Raw genomic sequence first — 20,177 nt, 5'->3', positions numbered from 1 at the left:
TGGTCACTTCTGATTGTCATTAAGGTTATATCACCAATCACCTATTTTTCCTGGGAGAAGGAAGACACAAGCAGGTCAGGAACAAGGGATGGAGTACATGTGGTATTCATGCATCTAGAACTTTCTTGATTTTTTTTTTCTAGCCTGGGAGATTAGTAAAATCTCTTGAAATCACCTGTCTCAAGTAGATTACAAAGCAGGAAGGGATTCAGCAATATATGAATGTAGCATGTGCATCAAAAGGAGAAGCGGCTACCTCAAAAGTAAAGTGGGCTTTCTATTTTCTCTGAGCACTGTGATGGCTTAAGCAGTTTAAAGACACATTCCTGGAGACACAGAATGGATTTACAAAATCCAAGATAAAGGCCAAGTGCTCTAGAGGGCACACAGGGGAGGAAAGAGTGAGGGAATGAGGTGAGGAATAATGAGTACCCTTCTTCCCTGACAACATTGCAAGTAATTTTTTCCATGATAGATGGGCATTTTCTATGGAAAATACTGCTACACTGTACATGGAACTGAGAGAGAAAGAACAGAAAATAATGACTGTGGGCCAAGAGGACAGTCTGTTCTATACTACTCAGGGCTTCAAGGCAGTTCCTTTTTGATCTTGTAGGTAAGGTCTCACTTTAGCCAAGGATGACCCAGAACTCATTCAGTAGCCCTAAGCTAGCCTGGGACTCACAGAGATCTGATCCTCTTACCTCTTCTTCCTGAGTGCTGAGATTAAAGGCATGTGCCACCATGCTTAGCTTGGGTTCTACTTTCTAATAGTGAATTTTCTTTGTACACTTGGGATACAGACTTATACTCTAGCTTAAGAATGATAGGCAAGAATTTTCCCCATCCCACAAAAACTGACCGATGCATTCATAATCCCATGGTGAATACCAACAACTCCACTGAGGGTCTCAATGGAATGGGGGTGGGGAAGAGAGGATATAAAAGAATAACATGAGGGGAATAAACCAACATATGACTGGTTCATATAGTAAAGTTCATAATAATTTAAAAATTTTTTAAATTAATTAATTTATTTATTTGAGAGCGACAGACACAGAGAGAAAGACAGGTAGAGGGAGAGAGAGAGAATGGGCGCACCAGGGCTTCCAGCCTCTGCAAACGAACTCCAGACGCGTGCGCCCCCTTGTGCATCTGGCTAACGTGGGACCTGGGGAACCGAGCCTTGAACCGGGGTCCTTAGGCTTCACAGGCAAGCGCTTAACCGCTAAGCCATCTCTCCAGCCCTCATAATAATTTAAAAAGAACTGGAGCCCAGAGGTCGGGGAGATGGCTCAGTTGATAAAATGACTAATGTGTAAGCATGGGGACCTGAGTTTTATCCTCAAAACTCATATAAAAAAGCAGGGCAAGGGCAGGAGGGATGGCTTCACAGTTGAGGTGCTTACCTAAAAAGCCAAAGGAACCAGGTTCAATTCTTCAGGACCCACATTAGCAAGATGCACAAGGGGGTGCATGCATCTAGAGTTCGTTTACAGTGGCTGGAGGCCCTGGCATGCCCATTCTCTCTCTCTCTCTCCTTCTTTCTCTGTCAAATAAATAAATAAAAATAAATAAAATATATTTTTTTAAAGGGGCTGGAAAGAAGTCTCAGTGGTAAAGTACTTGCCATACAAGCATGTGGACCTCAGTTTGTATCCCCAAGTCCTGAGAAAAATGTTTGGTTGGGTGGTTTACATCTATAATCCCAGCACTGGAGAGGCAGAGACAGGAGGATCCCCAGGTTTGTTGGCTAGCTTGTCTAGACAAATTAGTGAATTCCAGAAGTGGGCAGACAAGCTATAGAGAAAGACACCTGTGGTAGTCTGAATAGACAGCCCCCTATAAATTCAGGGTCTTATTAGTTTGTAGTTTGGATCTGCAGCCACTGGCTGAAGGAGGTGTCACTGGGTGGATCCTAAGGTCCAGCCCATGGTGTGGTGGTATATTTAAAACTCCAGTCTAAAGATATGCAAAGTGTCTAGAGTTCCTGAAGTATGCTGTGTGGCTATTGGGATTTTTGGTGTGGGGCTTCTCTCTCTGCATCCTGTGGAAGTAGGCCAGCTTCTTCTACCCTTATGAAACATCCCCTGGATCTGTAAACCTCAATAAATATCCCTTTATCCACAAATGTACCTGGTTTGAAAGTTCATCTCAGCGAGGCTATCTACTACAACACCCAACTTTAACCTCTACTTTCTCTCTCTCTCTCTCTCTGTCTCTCTGTCTCTGTCTCTGTCTCTCTCTCTCTCTCTCACACACACACACACATGGCTGGGTGTGGTGGTATACACTTGTTTTGTTTTTTTAAATTTTTTGTTCATTTTTATTTAGACAGAGAGACAAAGAGGCAGAGAGAGAGCGAGAAGAGAGAATGGGCATACCCGGGTCTCCAGCCACTGCAAATGAACTCCAGACATGTGCACCCCTTGTGCATCTGGCTAACATGGGTCCCAGGGAATTGAGCCTCAAACTGGGGTCCTTAGACTTCTCAGGCAAGTGCTTAACCACTAAGCCATCTCTCCAGCCCTGGTGGTGTACACTTGTAATTTCAGTACCAAGAAAGCAAAGACAGGCAGATTCCTGGGGCCAGCCAATCTAATCTCCTCAGAAAGTTCCAGTCCAATGATTGTCTCAAAATAAAAATGGATGGCAACACCTAGTGTTGCCCTCTGGCCTCCATACTCACAAGCAATCATGTGTGCACCCACACGCACATGCACCAGCACAAAAACACACATAAACACTTAAATAAACAATGGGAAGTCAAGTACAGAGGCAGGTGGATAAGCCTCTTCTAAGACGGAAAGGTGACAGCCATGGGTTCTCACTTCAGGGTGATGGCAAAGAATGTGGACACAGATGCTCAGAAACTAGGCTCACATTCTGACTCCATAAATGAACATCCCTGGGACAAAGGGAACTTCACCTGGTTCTTTATCTGTGGTCTAAGAAACTAGGTGAAGCAAAGCTACTCTTCAGGTTTGCTAGGTCTGGACCATGGGAGGTGCTTAGTAAATATCATGACCTGCTCAGTTTAATTCTACCACTCTGCCATTCACTCAGAGAAGCCAAAAGAAATCAACCAACCAACCTTCCTTGTCAGGCTCAGCCAGATCCACATATTCTCAGTTCTCAGCTGAAAGAGTCAGCTCTGAACTTCCTGTCTGGAACCTGTGTCTCCCAATCCCACCCCAATTTAACCTTCTAGGCTCAGTAAGCAAAGTGTACTTCCTTTTACCCTAGAAATATTTCCCTTCTTATGGAAAAAAAAAAAAACAAAAACAAAAACAAGATATCCCCTGCCCCTCCAGACACATGGGAGGTGAGCTGTCCTGTCCCTGTGCAGTCCAGGCAGCAATGGGGTTAGATCCATCCCAAGACTGAGGGGAAGGAGTCCTAAGTGGAGTTCCTCAGTACAGAATGGCCCCTACAAGGGCCATGAGAACTGTTCTGCTCCCAAGGAGGGCTTCATGCAAATGTGGAGAGGAGAAAGAGGGAGAGAGAGAGGAAGGAAGGGGACACCCCTGTGGAACCAGCTGGTAGGGCTCAGGAAGGAGAAGACGACAGTTGAGGGAAAGACATGAATCAAAAGGCCCCAGAACAGCTGCAGCCTGGGAAAGTCAAGGAGACCCTAGCAGGCTTGGGCTACGCCTCTCTAATCTCAGTATTCTCACCATAACAGCTTGGTTCTACCCTCAGACTGGTGCTCCTAACCCATAAAAGGAGAGGATGGTGTGGTGCTCTATAACTCAAGAAGCTGGAAACCCACCTGTTTGGGACCCACTTGTTCAAGCCCAAGGGCCAATGTCAGATCATCTTTCCCCTTCTTTTCGCAGAGCAATGACCCCAACTATGGTATTTTTAGACCCTAGACTAAGAGAGCAGAGACTTGGGCCCCACTCCATGAGACTTCCTTTACCATCAGAGTAAGGACTTTTGAGAGTTACATGGTCTTGTACATCAGGACAATAGGCCTAAACCAGGACTAAACAGGTAGGGAGACCCTCCCTAGTTCTAATCCCAGCCTTTCCAAGGGCCCTAAATTCAGGGTGAAGCTGAGAGCCTCCTTATGGCTGAGGCCCAGTCTCCGTTCCTATAGCTTCCTGCAGAGACCACACCCAGACATGCTATAGCCCCAAGGACTGTTGGGACTCTTAACCTCAAGGGTCTAGAGTCAAGGCACATTTAGATCTTAACCACAGCAAATTAGAGGGACCTTTGGGAGGCTTCCTTTCCTTTCATCCTCCATCACTGGGGGCTCTGTGGAAAAGAAGGGGAGAAAGGGAAGACATCAGATAAGGTCTAGACAATGGATTGACAGAGGAACAGAGGGCATGGAGGGAAAGAAGGGGATGGCCAGAGTCTACCAAGGCCAGGTTGATGCCAGGTGTGCTGGCAGTAGGTGCACACACAGTGGTACTCACAGCTGAAGATCTTGCTTTCTTCCTGTCCACCTGGCCCCAGCCCCAGACATGAGACCCCATATTTGACTGTTCACATTCCTGATCCCCCCTCTTCCCACTTTAGGCTCACCTTCAGGGCCCAGAAGTAAGGTGCTGTCCTGGACTCAACGGTCTTAGGAACAGTTTCAGTTTGCCCCACAAAATGTCGTGGCTGCAGCCTCTAACTTCCGCTCCCCTCACTGTGGTGACACAAACCCCTCCCATTCCCCGGGGCTCCTCAGCCCTCAGAGCTGCTCAGTACCTCACACTTCCTGCCCACAAGACAAAGGCCTCTATTTCCAGCTCAGACACCTTCTGGGCCCCTGCTCTGCTCCCTGGAAGGTCCTATCCTGTGGTACCAGCCACAGATAAGACCAGCCTTCTCCCACAAAGGGCTTGGAACAGAGGAAGATGATGAGGCCTGGGGTGCAAAAAGACCCCTCCGTCCTCACGTCTGTGGTTATGCCCCAGGTTCTGTCTCTGCCTCAGCTCAGTCCACTACAGGCACCGTGTGGGAGGCAAGAGGGCCCCACGTGGATAACATTTTGTTCATCTGATATTTCAATTTTTGTATGGTTATGTCCCATGTCACCAGTAATAATGACAACTGAGATAATTGCCTTGTAGCTATAGAGTCCCCCAATAACTCCTCAATGAGTTCTCACAATGACTTTATACAGATACAGTCAATGCTGGATTACACAAATGGGACATTACATGCAGGGATTTAAACTCTGAGCCTCTGGGCACATGCACTATCACCCAGTCCCAGTGGCTGAGTGCCAGACACAAATTCTAAGGACATAGGCTGTAGTGCCCAAAAGTATGACAGTGAGGAGGACAGTGGAGCCCCACTCACTGTACTATGCTATCTACACAGTCCACTCTTTCTCCAGCCTCAACTCCACTGACTGCTCTGCTAAAGGTCCAAAGATACCACCCACTCTAAGCTTCAGCCCTCAGAAATGCACCTGTCTATCCTGGGTCTTTTCCACTGGCCTTGTCTATAAGCAAGTGCTATCAGAGACCCTCCATGCATATGGTTCACGGTTGAGATGTCCCGTCTCTAACACAGGTCATTCTATGGCTGCACCCCTCCCACCATAGATGTGTCTACCTGGACCTATACATCTCTCTGGGTACCCAAGATCCTGGAACTCTCTGCTGTGAACCTGAGTGTCCTCCTCTTACGGATCCAAGACATTGGTGTCCTGTACAGCCCTAGCCTGGAGTGGAGCAGCAATAGCAGGGGGTGGGCTAGAGGACTGGGCTTGGTGCCATGCTCAGGTCACATACCTAGTGAAGCACATGATGTAGAGTCAGAGTGGAAAAGGGAACAGGAGGCAGAGCTGAAGGCTGGAGTGGGCTTGCCACAGTAGCCTCACTGAAAGGAGGCTAAGTCCTCCTATAAACTTGCACCTCCAGGCTGCTAATAAATTGGGACTTAGAAAAAAATAAGGCAAGGAAATAAGACATAATTTATGACAATTTGTTAGTTCTGCATAACTTTTACATATTTATCATATCAGATGGAGTCCTGATGGCCACAATGGGACCAGACCACCACACTTTCTAGGACTGACAAATGCTGGCACAACTTTATAAACACCTTCAACTTAGTGTAACCTGGTCCATTCTCTCCTCCAAGTTGTAATTCCTTCAACACTGGGGATTTCACAAGTCTCCACCCAGCTGGGTAAATCAGAAAGCTATATTTAGCACCAAGAAGCAAACCCTTTTTTGGGCTCCCAGCCTTGCAGATGCTTATGGCATGTGACCATGGCTCAAGCCAGCACCTACTGAGTACAGGCCCATGCTAGAAGCTGCTAATTCACCAGGTATAAATCATGTGACTCTTGTTCCTGGGGAGCTTCCAATTGAGCGATAGGAAATAAGCAAGCAGGTTAGCTAACCAACGCCAGCTTATAAAATATGATGAAAGCCAGGAGGAAGAAGTTGGGAGAAGTGACAGCAGCAGAGTGAACTCACTGCCATGTGGGTGGCCTCTGTGGAGGTAATAGCAGGGAAGAGCACTGTAGGCTGGGGAGGTGCAGGTCTAACTCCTTACCTGGGTTGGGAAGGTCAAGGGAATGGACAACAGTATTGATAGTGGTAGTACACAGAGGGCCAAGCAGAATCCACAACCATAAGTGAACATGCACTTCAGTCAGGGAACTGGTAGGCCAGGGAGGGTTTTATTCAGATTTGTAAAATCATCTTGTCTGCTGCATGGAGAACAGGCCATCAAGGGCTACACAGGGCAAGGAGACCAGTCAGATAGCTCTGGATGCCCAGGTAAGGGAGGACACTGCCTTGGATGAGAATAGCAGGCCTAGGACTCGGAATTTAAAGACTGGGAATGGCTGGGAAGTCCTGCTGCTTAATCATATGGGTGGTATAACAACTTCCAGACTTCTGGCTTGAGCAATTGGATGGTAGTAACTATGGCATTTGCTGAAGTGGGAGAAAAGTGGAAGAGGGAACTTGTAGAAGGAAATCAATGCTTTGAATTTTAAATATTGGGTTTAGGTGTCTGAAAAACTCAGGCTGGCATATGAAAAACACGCCTGGAACTTAGGAGCCTATATGAACAGCAGAGAGGTATCTGAGCCAAGGGTGGTAAAACCCACCAGAATGGGAGAGGAAAGGTCTGCAAAGGAGACTAGTAAGGGCAGGAGGAACAGAAGAGAATGCTTTCACAAAAGACAAGAGAAAAGGTTACTTCTAAAGGAGGAAATTGTTGGCTGTTCAAAAGCCCACTGGAAAGTCGAGGAAGATGAAAAGTGAAAATGATCACTCATAAATATGGTCAAGTGAAGTTAAAGGGTATAATGGAGATAGAGGCAGGGTGGTGATGAGGCAAGGAAAACAAGGACGTAAGCAGCAGTGTCACCTCCTGACTATGGGCCAGATCCAACTCCTCATGAAATCCAACTTCTCCAGTGATCCACTACGGCTCAGTTCACCAAAGCTGGAACAGTGTTGGTCAGTTGGTCAAGGAATCTACCTCCTACTTCAAGCCCAGGCTCCAACACCTCCTCTTGTTTATGGGTCTGCAGCCTTCTCTTGACCATGAACTTCATTCCTCTCTGTTTGACATACAAATTCCCCTCAGCCACTTAATAAGGGATTAAGGCCGTCATCTCCCCCTTCTGAATTTCCAAATAACAATGTGGGGAATGAACCTGCCTCTCTCTTTCCTTCTAGGCAATGGTTTTATGTGATTTTATACATACATACATACATACATACATATATATATATATACACACATACACACACATATATACATATATATATCACATATAATAATATGTATAAAATCCTATGAATGTTTACAATATGAGTGGTTCTTATTTACAACAAACTTCAAGACTGAAGAAACTCCAAGACTCTTGGGAGTCTTCATCTCAGCTCTATCTCCTATGACTATCATCTTCTTGAGACTATAAGAAGCAAAATGCAATAATTTGTGTCTTATTTTATTCTATTTTTAAAAATCTGAAACAATGAAGATCTCTTACATTAAGTAGGTTCCTTGTGGTTTTGTGTGTGTGTGTGTGTGTGTGTGTGTGTGTGTGTGTATGTATGTAAGACAGAGAGAGACAGACATACAGAGAGAATTTACAGCCTTAATGATCTGTCTATAGATTATTCTGAAATTCTGACCCCAGGTTATTTACACATGTTTTGTGGATGGGCTGCAACTCCAGGCTGATATATCTGGGGACTGGCTGTTGTATAAGAAGAATCCTGCCTGACTTCTTTGAGTTCATCAGATCTGGAGCAATCTCATTGACAGTCTAATCACATATGAACTAGTAACTTTAAATATCAAAGGTTATATCCCAATATCATATGTAATAAAGAAAGTTTGTATTTATGCTTACAAAAAAAGAGACCGAGAATAATAGTAGTCTATGTGTGTGGGGGGGGGGGAGGGAACCCTATGAACCACTGAAACCCAAGGAAAAACTCAGTATCATCTGAAGTGGGAAATTTGGAAATCCACCCCAAAGTGTTAGTTGGGAACTGTTTTTCCTTTGTAGAACTATCTACTATCTACATTTTCATCTTTGGTCTTAAGTGGACCAAAAGCTATAAATTTGGATGATTAAATTAGCCTTATAAGTTTGACACAGACTACCTAAAGATTATACTATGTCTTTGAAGTTGGAAAAATGCCAATGGTCATTAACTTTTTTTTAATGTTTCTTTAAAACCAGTTTGATCTGCTGTACATGATTACTAATTCTTTCTCATACTTTATGAAAAAGTTTAAATTGGAATGGAGGCAGTTTTTAAAAATGAACTTTTATCTGTCTCCTTAGCACACTAGGCAGTGTGTCAGATTCATAAAGTTAACTTTTGTGTATGTGGGGGCAAAACTCAAGTATGGGATCTGTTGGTGGAGACCAAGATAACTCCTGGCTCCAGAGTCTCACCAGCAGTGAGCTTTTACTGATTGCATCCCTCTCCTATACTCCTGGAGTCCCTTCCCCAGACCACCATCCCCTGCAGGGGCCCAGAGGACACGCAGCTTCCTGACCTGGCCACAAAAAACAGCATACATCCCACAGAGCCCACAGCTTGCAGCATGGCCAGAGAGCCCCTTCTGCTCCCAGGAGGTAAACTGTGCTACTTCCTGTTTGCCCACAGAGGAAACTGCTCAGCACAAGTAGTGGCAGTGGTGAAGTGGCTTCTCACACTCTGAGCTCTAGCAGAGGAGAGGAAGGGAACCTATCACCTGGGAGAATAGCCTTGGGGATTTTCTCCTATAGGCAAAGAGAGTAGAACAGGAGGTAACAAGGCCTGGGTATGGCCTTTCCTGAGGCTGTGTGGCAACTTCCACCTAGCCCTCCAAATGTAGTCTCTCTAGTCCTTAGGAGCTTGGGGGAAGAAGGGCATCACTGTGCCCATGCTCCAGACAGATGAGACTGAAGGTCTGAGTAGTCACTGGAGTTCTCAGACTCCATCAAATACTTCCTGCTCTAACTGGCTACTATCCTTATGCTACACATATACCCAGCATGATATACACCTTCTCTCCAAACCAGTGGGGTCGGGTCTCATGTGATGTAAGCCCAAAGCCTTTTTTCCCAACTAGGGTCCTTAAAAATCTAGAGTTGATGGAGCTGAAATACCAAACTTGTAGGTTCACTAGCTACCAGGCAGGGGAGGCCTGATGTACATCAATAGGATCTCATACCTTGGAAATTTTCCCAATAACAGTTCTCTCTTTTAGAGAGGCATGGAAGTAAAGCAGACCCATGCTCTTTTCTCCATTAATAAAAGGTTCACTTCTTTCCAGCTTTCTAACCTCTGCAAGCTGAATCTTCAGGAGGACATCCATCCGCAGGCCTGGGGGTGGGTCCCCAGGGATCAGAGCAGAGAACTGGAGGTGGGGCAAGGCCCAAGCTTCTAAAGAGTAAGAAAATTGCAGAGGCCTGATGCAACCCTCCTGAATGCCTGCGTCCTGAGGTGGGGTGTGTCTCAGAAGCAGGACAAAGAGGAAGGGGAAGAAACCATAGTAATTATCACCACCAAGTTCACAGTACATCTGTGGGCATCAATACTTCCCTCAATTCCCTGAAGAAGACAAGTGATTCTGAAAGTAGGTATGGTGATGCATGATTAAAATTCCAGCCTTTCTGGAGGTTGAGGTAGGAAGATCATGAGTTCAAAAACTGCCTAGGCCATTGAGAAATTTAGCAAGACCCTTTCTCAAAAGGAATGAATGAGTTAGTAAATTAATGAATGGATGAATGAATAGGGCTGGCACTATCCCTTTTGGGTAGAGCATTTGCTTAGAATGTTTAAGGCCCTAAGGCTCAGTTCTCAGAAGGAAGGGGAAGAAAAGTGAATGGCAAGCACATGTGCACTTGGTTACTCAATCTTGAGGTAGTCTTTTAACCTTAGGAAGTCCACATGTGACCTGTCAAACAAAAAAAAAAACCCTATCTGTTTGCAGACAGATAGCCAGGGGCAAACAGCCCAAATGAGAGCGGCAGGTTTTCCTCTGCCCCTGCATGAAAACTTACCCTGCAAACTTGCAGGTTTACTACTTCTTTGTGTCCAAGGATGTGCCTCCTGGGTTGTACTCTGGATGAACATTTTCTCTGTAGCCCCTTGTCATGGGGTTCTCCCTTTCATGTGGCCTCTGTAGTTATTCACCCTCCATGTCCTACATCCTTGGGACTAGAAGAAACCCAGACATCTGCTAAAGCACACCAGCCCAGAACCAGTCACTACTTATAATAATTAAGTAATGATGAAATATCTCTGGTCAGTTTAAGTACTGGGAGATTATTTTACAATGGTGAGAATTTCAAACTGCACAGGTTTGGGTTAGTGCTGGGGATGAAAGCCAGGGTCTACTGTGTGCTGCGCAAATGTTCTACTACTGAACCATGACTACTGTTCTTGACCCTTAGCTATCTCCATCCCAAAAGTGGCTGCCAGCATCACCTCCCTGATACAGGTGTTGGAGAGCTACATGGAACCCCAGTGTTGATACAAATAGTATTTTAAGATGAAGACATTTGAAATACAGTAGATGCAGCAAGAAACCTTCTTGGAACTTCTTTTACATGATGGAAGGCAGCAACTTCTGAGAAACAAGGCTGCTATAAATTCCTTCTTCAGGGAGGGTCTACTCCCAGAAGGGAAAAGAGAAATAAACCTAGCCAAGTCCTTCTCTCTGGAGAAGCTCTGAAGGAGCTGGCAGAACCACTCATGAATAAACATTATCACAAACTTTCTTTGTCTTTGTTTTCTCAAAAATCCATCTGTTTTTTCTCCCCATAGACACCTTTTTCTGCTCCTTCTTTTTCCCAGCTAAGTATTAACAAGCCTTTAACTTTCATCATGTAAAAAGCCAGTTATTCCTGTTCATCTGTCTTTTGTCAGCTTAATTTGCTAATTCATCATGAAATCTAAGACAATATCCTCCCCTAAGTAGAGTGGGGAGGAAGCATTTGCAAAGATTACCTACTCCTACAATCCAGAAATTCAAGTTGTGTTTCTCTAACTGGATATATAATATACATAATGAACCTTTTTGTAGGTGTTTATTTGAATATGCATTAGAGAAATACAGCTTTATAGTAGTAAGCTTGTGGTCTCTTAGATGTTGTTACTTAGAATAAAAGGCTAAAATAGATCATACCTACTGCATGTGGTTTGTAAATATGTACATGTGGAGAAAAATATTAAGGAAATATTACAGGTGAAAACCTCTTGTGCCAAAAATCATGACAAGGATACGTAAGTGAGCAGACACTTTGTACAGCTGGATCTGTCAGTTTTCAGTGCTTACCTCTTTGGAGAAAGAGACGTATGTCTTCCTCTTCCTTACAATCATTCTGATCAGCCATTAATCACTGAGTAGTAATCCAGGTGTGTATCGCTAGCAGGAAAACAAGGCATGACATGACTTATAAAAAGAAAGTGCAGGTATGCTTGGCAAGGAAGGAGGAAGGCAACTCAAGGCATTTCTGGGCCACCAGAAAGGTCATGACAAAGCCTTGGGCTGTGCTGAGCCCTCTGACCAGTAGGGATAGACTTACTCTCTAGCCTCATCACTCTGCAGGTAGGTCCTTGCAGGAAGAAGCAGTGCTAGTACCTGCCAGTTCACATCTGCAGGACAGAACCAGCACATCACATTGTCTAAGGTCACCTTCCTCCTGTACCTCAGCACAGCTTTGTATCCTCCAGTCAAAAAGGATGAGGTGCTCCTTGTCTATAACCCCATGTTCCAGAATAGCAGAAAGTTTTCAAAAATACCTCTGGTTGGAGCTGGGTAGATATAATTCAGTTGGTAAACTTGCCTCACAAATATAGGAAACTGAGCTTAATCCCTAGTACCCACATAAAATATCAGGCTTAGAGTACATACCTATAACTCAGTGCTGGGGAGACAGAGATGGTGGATCCCTGGGCTCACTGGGCAGTTAATCTAGCTTACTTGGTGAGCTCCAGGCCAGTAAGAGACCCTGTCTCAAAAAGAGGTGGAGAATATACTGAGGAAGAACACTTCAAGTTGTCCTCTGACCCCCACATGCAAACAAGTGCACACACGTGCACATGAACCATCACACAAATGTCCCCACACACATAACAAGCATGCATATGTGCACAACACACACACACACACACTAAATTAAAACACCAGGTTTCCTTGGCTGGCCCAGCCTGTTCATCCACTTCTCCATACATAGGTGCCCCAAGGCTCTTGATCTGGCTAGGCCTCTCTGACCCTTCAAGTTTCTCTCTTCCAGAGTAATGTCAAGTCATTCCCACAGGTTCCCTTCCCAAGAACTGACTTCCTGAAGACTCAGGAAACCCTCTATAGCCCAGAGCCCTACTTGCAGAGAGGAACTCTCCTCATCTTCAGACCTAGCAGCTGGCCCACATGCCAAGATTGCCCTTCTCACTTCTGGGCCCAAGCAAATGGCTTCACATTAGATAGCTTTTTCAGTGAGCAGTGTTGCCAACAACCTGGGCTCTCCCCTCATGCAGCAGATATGAGAAATACAGGGGCTTCTGACCTCTCAGGAATCATATCACCAGTTCATCACACAAAAAAAAAAAGAAATGGCTATAGCATATATAAGAAAAGATCATTTTTTATAGCACAATGTAATATATGTAATGCATGCATATATAAGTCATCACCATGCCTTCTTCTAAAATATGTTCAGCTCTAAGGATAAACCTATCATAAATGCATCAGAATGGCTGCTGCTCATGAGGTTGGGAGGGGTGGAAGACACGTGGGGCAATCACTGGGATACAGGCCTACAAAAGTTGCATGTGTTAAAGTTAGAGGCTTAGTTCCTAACCCATAGCGCAACTTAGGGAAGTGGTAGAACCTTTCAGAGGAGACCTAGTAAGAGGTCTTAAATCACTGGGACCCCAGACAAGTTTCTTTCTCTCTTTTGCTTCTTGGTCATGAGTTAAGCAGCTGTGTTTGGCCACAGAACCAAAGCAATAGTTCAGCTGACCAGAGACTGAAGCCTCCAAAACTGTGGGCCAAAATAAAACCTTTTACTTTTTTAAAAAAAATAATTTTTGTTTATTTTCATTTATTTATTTGAGAGCAACAGAGGAAGAGGCAGATAGAGAGAGAGAAAGGGCGCGCCAGGGCCTCCAGCCACTACAAACAAACCCCAGACACGTGCAGCCTCTTGTGCATCTGGCTAACGTGGGTCCTGGGGAATCGAGCCTCAAACCAGGGTCCTCAGGCTTCACAGGCAAGCGCTTAACTGCTAAGCCATCTCTCCAGCCCACCTTTTTACTTTTTAAGTTGATTATTTTAAATATTTTGTTACAATCATAGAAAATATACCTTTCCTTTTTATAAATTGGTTATTTCAGGTATTTTATTACAGTAACAGAAACCTATCAAACACAGGCTGGGGAAGTAACTTAGTTGGTAGAGTGCTTGCTCAATAATACAAAGCTAACAAACATATCAAGGATATGAACAGAAGGACAAAGAGTTTAAAACCTAGGAAGACGCAAAACACCATTTATCCTATATTATTTATCCTATATTATAATTTCCAAGTCAGCAAAAACAAAAGGATGATGCAACCCCCCCCCCCCAAGTTGGCAGAGCTATAGGGAAATCAGAGCTTTCATAAGGAAGTCATGCTGTGTTGTTAGAGAGCAGCTGGTGAAACAAGCTAACATATACAGAACTTTTAAACCACACTGATGAGTTTGAGAAGAGAGATGAGGTACAAATACCTTTCAGCCACCATTGTTTACAAAAGCAAACAAACAAAAATATGGAAAACAACCTATAACTCTCAGTTGACTAGCTTTATACATACAGTACATCCATTCATCAAGAAATGCATGTAAAAGGTGAGGTTCAGGCTGAAGAGAGGGCTAAGTGGTTAAAAGTGCTTGTTTGTAAAGCTTAACATCCCAGGCTTCAAGTCCCCAGTACTCATTTATGCCAGATGCATCAAGTGGCACATGCATCTGGAGTTCATTTGCAGTGGCAGAAAACTCTGACATATCTCTCTCTTCTCTAATAAGTAAATAAATAAAATTTTAAAAGGTCAAATTAATTTATATTTCTTAAAAGACTGTTAATGCTAAGGTTTTCTTGGAAAGAATGTCAGAGTTACATGTTGGGTCATGATTTGCAGAGACATTTATCATACTAATAACTGGGGGCTAACTCCACAATGCACGACCCATTTTCATTAACAAGGAGGGTCTAATGGGAGGGGGTAGATCACAGATGAGCCTAAATAATGGTACCAAACTGCCTGTATTCACTGAAATGAAAACTAATAAATTAAATTTTAAAAAAAGTATTATATTTATATTTATATTATTTTATCTGTAAAAACAAAAGGAAAAGGGGAAGGTATGCACACATATATGGGCTCTGAGGATGCAGCCATGCTTATAACAGAAAGAAAACCTAGCCCACAGCACTACAGCCCCAGAGCCACCACACTGTATTTATACATGTCTATCTTTGCTAGAAAAGTTTGTGCCTCCTGAGCATGTGGCTCTCAATAAACCTTTAAAGTAGGGATGCAAGGTTGATTTACCTGATACTTCCTCAACCTCTTTCCTCTCCCTTCATGACTGATGCAGACCAGATCACCAGCAGCCAGTTTCTTCAGTCATTTCCTTTACAGATAAAAGGCTCTGAATTAAGGGCTGAGGATGGAGCTCAGTTGGTAGTGTGCTTACCCAGCAGATGTGAAGCCCTGAGTTTGATCCTTAACATGCAACTGGGTATGGTGGCCCATGCTTGCAATCCCAGCACTCAAAAGGTGGAGGCAAGAGGATCAAGACTTCAAGGCCAGCCTAGTCTCAAATTAGCATGACTGGGAATTAAGCTCCAATCCCATGAAATTTTGAGGACACATTCAGATCATAGGAATTACCATTGCAACTGGCTCTCCTGATTTTCACATCAAGACTGGGGAGAACAGGAAGGCATATTTTCAGGTCATGGCCCAGTGCAACAAGGTTGTTGGTTGGGTGGAGATGAGCCATTGGAGGCCTGGTGACGAGTGTGTTTTAGCTGAAAGATGTTTGTCCACAATGGAGAGGAATCCCCAAAACATGACCACACGTAGTGGCAAGAGGAAACACTAGGGAGCTAGGCTTGGTGGCATTCACCTATAATCCCAGCATTTGGGATGATGATTATGAGTTTACTAGCCTGGGCTATATTAGAAGATCTTGTCTCCAATAATGAGTCTCAAATAAACAAATGAACCCACAAGCAAAAATCTGTGTTAAAATGGGCATTTACCATATGGCTGCTGGTTTATAGAATACCTTTCCTTGCTGCAAAGTTGGTTCACAGTTCACTGGGCCCTTTTCAAGAGGCAAGTAAGACAGGTTTGGGTTCAGCAACAAGGAGAAGGATCAGAGATCAGAGGATAGGAAATTCTTCACTGGTGACTTTAAGGGCTGTTTTAATTATTTCTAAAAAATATTTAGAGGAAGGAGAGATTACTAAGTGGTGAAGGAGCTTGCCTGCAAAGCCTAGCAAGCCAAGTTAAATTTCCCAGTACCCACATAAAGCTAGATGCACAAAGTAGTGCATGCATATGGAGTTCATTTGCAGCAGCTGAAGGTCCTGGCACACCCATTCTCTCTTCCTCTCTTTTTCTCTCTCCCCACTCTCCTCTTGGAAATAAATTATATTTTAACAATTGAAAAAATATTTAACACATATACAAACATTACCATTAAAATATTTTAAAATGTACTCACAACCCTAGTCTCTCTGCACTCATTTTCTTTCTCTCTCCCTCTCCCTCCCTCCCTCTCTCTCTCTCATATTATTGGAGACAAGATCTTCTAATATAGCCCAGGCTGGTAAACTCATAATCATCATCCCAAATGCTGGGATTATAGGTGAATGCCACCAAGCCTAGCTCCCTAGTGTTTCCTCTTGCTACTACGTGTGGTCATGTTTTGGGGATTCCTCTCCATTGTGGACAAACATCTTTCAGCTAAAACACACCCCTCACCAGGTCTCCAATGGCTCATCTCCACCCAGCCAACAACCTTGTTGCACTGGGCCATGACCTGAAAATATGCCTTCCTGTTCTCCCCAGTCTTGATGTGAAAATCAGGAGAGCCAGTTGCAATGGTAATTCCTATGATCTGAATGTGTCCTCAAAATTTCATGGGATTGGAGCTTAATTCCCAGTCATGCTAATTTAAGAGGTGAAGCCTTCATAACTGATTAGGTCATAATGGTTCATTCCCATAGGTAGATTCATCTATTCATGAATTAATGGATTAATGGGGTGTCATAAACGTGGCTGCTCTCTTATTAGTTTGCTTTGTCTGGCTATCTGGTACCCTCCTCATGTTAGGATACATCAAGAAAACCCCCATCAGATACCAGCACCACAATCTTGGACATCCTAGCCTTCAGAACAATGACCTAAATAAATCATCTATTTTTTAAAAACTAAATTACCCAGTCTCAGGTACTTTGTTGAAGTAACAGAAAACAAACTGAGATAACAATTTTCTCCAGATTATTGCTACCCACCTTGATCCTAGAGGAAGGAGAGACTAGGGCCAGCATCTAAGAGAGGTGTGGGGATAAGGTGGTAGCAGAGAGTCCACAGGGAAATGGAAATGGAACCATGGGCAGGAGGCTGGGTGGCAGACTGGGTAGGACTGAATAGAACCTGACCAACTGACCTCATACACACTATGCAATGTTTATACTGCAACCACATTTCCTCTCTCTCTCCACAGCCTAAAACCAGAACTTGTGGGAATGTACCTGGACACAGCTATTTTATAAGGAGAACATTTTAAAAAATATTTTATTTATTTATTTATTTGAGAGAGAAAGAGAGAGAGAGAGAGAGAGAGAAAGACAGAATGGGCATGCCAGGGCCTCCAGCCACTGCAAACAAACTCCAGATCCATGTGCATCTGGTTTAAGTAGATCCTGGGGAATTGAACCAGGATCCTTAGGCTTCACAGGCATATGTTTTAACCACTAAGCCATTTCCCCAGCCCTAAGGGGAACATTTTCATGTAACATCTCTATACTTCCCTAAACATGGGGGGCAACAGCCAGAACTCCACCCTGATAAAATAGCAGTGTGGACCTGAAGCAAGGGCTCCACTTTAGCTTCAACAATAAGTACTCTAAGAACTTCACCTCATCCACTGCTCATGGACCTTACAGACAGCTTGTAACTCCCACTCACTGGCTTGTCTCCACACTTCAGACCTCAAGACAATACCATTTCCTCACCTCAATTTAAGAAGTCTGCTGCTACCCTTTCTAGCTAAGGGCCAATTTCTCTTGTTTCCTTGCCATATCCCTCATTGACCTGTTTTGGTGTATTTTTCTTTTCTTTTCTTTTTGTTTTTTTGTTTCTATACCACTTACCATTCTCTAAAATGATGCAAGTTGGGCTGGAGGGATGGCTTAGCCGTCAAGGCGCTTGTCTGCAAAGCCAAAGTACCCAGGTTCAATTCCCCAGGACCCACCTTAGTCATATGCACAAGGGGACACACACTTCTGGAGTTCATTTGCAGTGGCTGAAGGCTCTGGTACGCCCATTCTCTCTCTCTCCCTCTTACTCTGTCAAATAAATAAATAAAAATAAAATACTTGAAAATGCAAGTCACCATTTTACTCTGTCTCCTACAACCAGTATGTAAAGGACTACATTCACAGTACCTACAGGTCTGAATGGCCTTGAAGCTTAACAAAAACCTGCTAAATAAACTGACTTCTTTCCTTCCACCAACACAAGGCGGAGTGAACCATAGCACTACACGCTGTCTAAACTTGACCTTGGCTTGTTTCTCAAACAGAGGGTCTCACAGACATTCAATTAGATGCTAATTACATCCAATCAGCTATGGACTTGAGGCGGGGCTGAGCTAATGAGGTTCATTGGCAGATGAGGTTAAAATAGCCCCACTTTTTACTTTGATCCTACCTAGCCTTCTGACTTATGCTGGCTATGGACACAGGGGTTTGATGAATGCACTGATCACAGTGGTAAAACCCATCCCATGGCCTGAAAATATCCAGTAGAATTCACACCCCTGGCTCTATCACTGACCTGCTGAAAAAGGACAAGCTACACTCAATCCTATGGCCAGAAAGGAACCTCAGAGGGATTGTGGGGTGAGCACTGTTAACTTTCCCAGGAATGTCCTCCAAGCTTTGTGCCCAGACACTTCAAGAGCCATGGAAAGAGGTCTGCACTAAGCAGGTGGGGAAGAAATGCAGTTTCCTTAGTGTCAGTGCATGCCTTGGGGGCAACCCCCTAACCCAGCTTCCATCAAGCTGGAGCTAGAGAGGGGAGGGTCCCCACCTGCCATGGGAGCATCGAGGCGCAAAGCTCAGACGATGAGGACTCCCTGCTCTCTTGGACACTTGGAACCCCAATCCATCAGCCTCGCTGTGAGGTCTCTGGAGACACCGCAGTCCATGCTTGGAGTGACTCCCTTCAGGGAGGCTGAATACCCCGGGGTCCCCGCTCGCTGCAGCCTGCCCCGGGCTCAGAGCCCAGGTCGTCTCGTCGGCGACCCATCGTGGCTCCGCAGGTGCTCACCTACTCGGTGTCCGCACCGGGCGGTGGAGGCCCGTGGTGGCTCGTTCCCCTCAGTCCAGTCCGGCCCTCCCCACTTGCTCTTACCCGTTTCCCGCCGGGCTCCAGCTCGGGCTCCCGCCGCCCCCACGCCCCAAGGCTGTGCGCCCCCGCCGCGCGAGGGCGGCTACTGGCGGCCCTCGGCGGGCTCGCGGGGATCCGGGTTTCCGGGAGGGGAGGCGGGCGGAGCGAGCGCGGGGCGGGGCGGGGCGGGGCGGGGCGGGGCGGGGCCGGCCGACTGGTCGGACCGCCGCGGGAGCCGAGAGAGGGGTGCGGGCCTCCAGCCTTCGCTTTTCCAGCACGGGCTCCGGAAACCCAGGCTAGACGCAGATACTTGCTCGTCGCGCCGAGCCCCGTTGGAGCGTCCTCTTGTCTCCAGTAGTTCTTTCTTACCTCTGAGTGCTAGGGAAGACTACATGGAGAGCTCTGACTCGCGCCGCTGCTATGAACTTTCCCTAAGGGGATTGGGATTGGTGGCATATTTCCCCAAATTTACCCACGGATGTGGGATGACGTTTACAAGCACGCTCCAGCTTGTGTTTCTGTCACTATGTGAAATTTTGAGTTGAGTGATTCCATGTTTCCTGTATGTCCCGTGATATTTTTAGCTGCCTTAGAAACTGGCATCATGGAAAAGCTCAGCGGTTAGTTGAATGGTGCCTGAAAGCAGAGCTGACCAAGTGCTCTGTAAGCAACGGCCGGCCACAGCTAATGTGTATGGAGAGCTACACGTAAACTTTTTACAACTCTGTTAGGTAGGAAGCTTTACACTTAATGAGACCCAGAGAAGGTAAGAAACCTGACCAAAGTCACACAGAGAGACAGACAGGGCATAAGGGTTCTTCAAATCCCTGTGCAACAGGATGGGTCCTGAGGGGGCCAGTCAGTAATCGTTACTGCGTATGTCCGCCCTATGAATATTTCTTGTGCATCTACTGTATGCACGCCAGGTACTGGTGGGCACTATAGAATAGGAGGATGAGCCAAATACAAAAACCTGCAGCTCAGCAGAGCAGATAAGCAGTAGCTGTCTTACACATGGCAGGGGGAGCTGCTCCTGAGTGGGAAAAGGGAGCTACAAAGGGGAAATGTGTGTGCATAC

General features: G+C 45.2%; 1 protein-coding gene across 6 annotated transcripts in view; it reads right to left on the bottom strand.

Annotated features, from left to right (window-relative positions):
* The window catches only part of Psd4 (pleckstrin and Sec7 domain containing 4), a 46,454-nt gene extending 28,437 nt beyond the window's left edge, over window positions 1-18,017 (bottom strand). For 4 of the 6 annotated variants that reach the window (XM_045148257.1, XM_045148260.1, XM_045148261.1 and 1 more), the window contains exons 1-2: window positions 17,961-18,017; window positions 11,764-11,853 (exon numbers count right to left, since the gene is read on the bottom strand). The gene's annotated coding sequence lies outside the window, so the exon portion shown is untranslated. Of the gene's footprint in view, window positions 1-4,536; window positions 4,576-11,763; window positions 11,854-17,859; window positions 17,924-17,960 lie in introns of those variants that run through there. The other 2 variants (XM_045148258.1, XM_045148259.1) reach the window with 2 other exon arrangements.
* Window positions 18,018-20,177: the final 2,160 nt, after the last annotated feature.

The sequence above is a fragment of the Jaculus jaculus genome, chromosome 4, assembly GCF_020740685.1.
Source record: "Jaculus jaculus isolate mJacJac1 chromosome 4, mJacJac1.mat.Y.cur, whole genome shotgun sequence".
Classification (NCBI taxonomy): Eukaryota; Metazoa; Chordata; class Mammalia; order Rodentia; family Dipodidae; genus Jaculus; species Jaculus jaculus.
The sequence above is the reverse complement of the archived record's forward strand: the minus strand, read 5'-3'. Positions and strand labels throughout refer to the sequence as shown.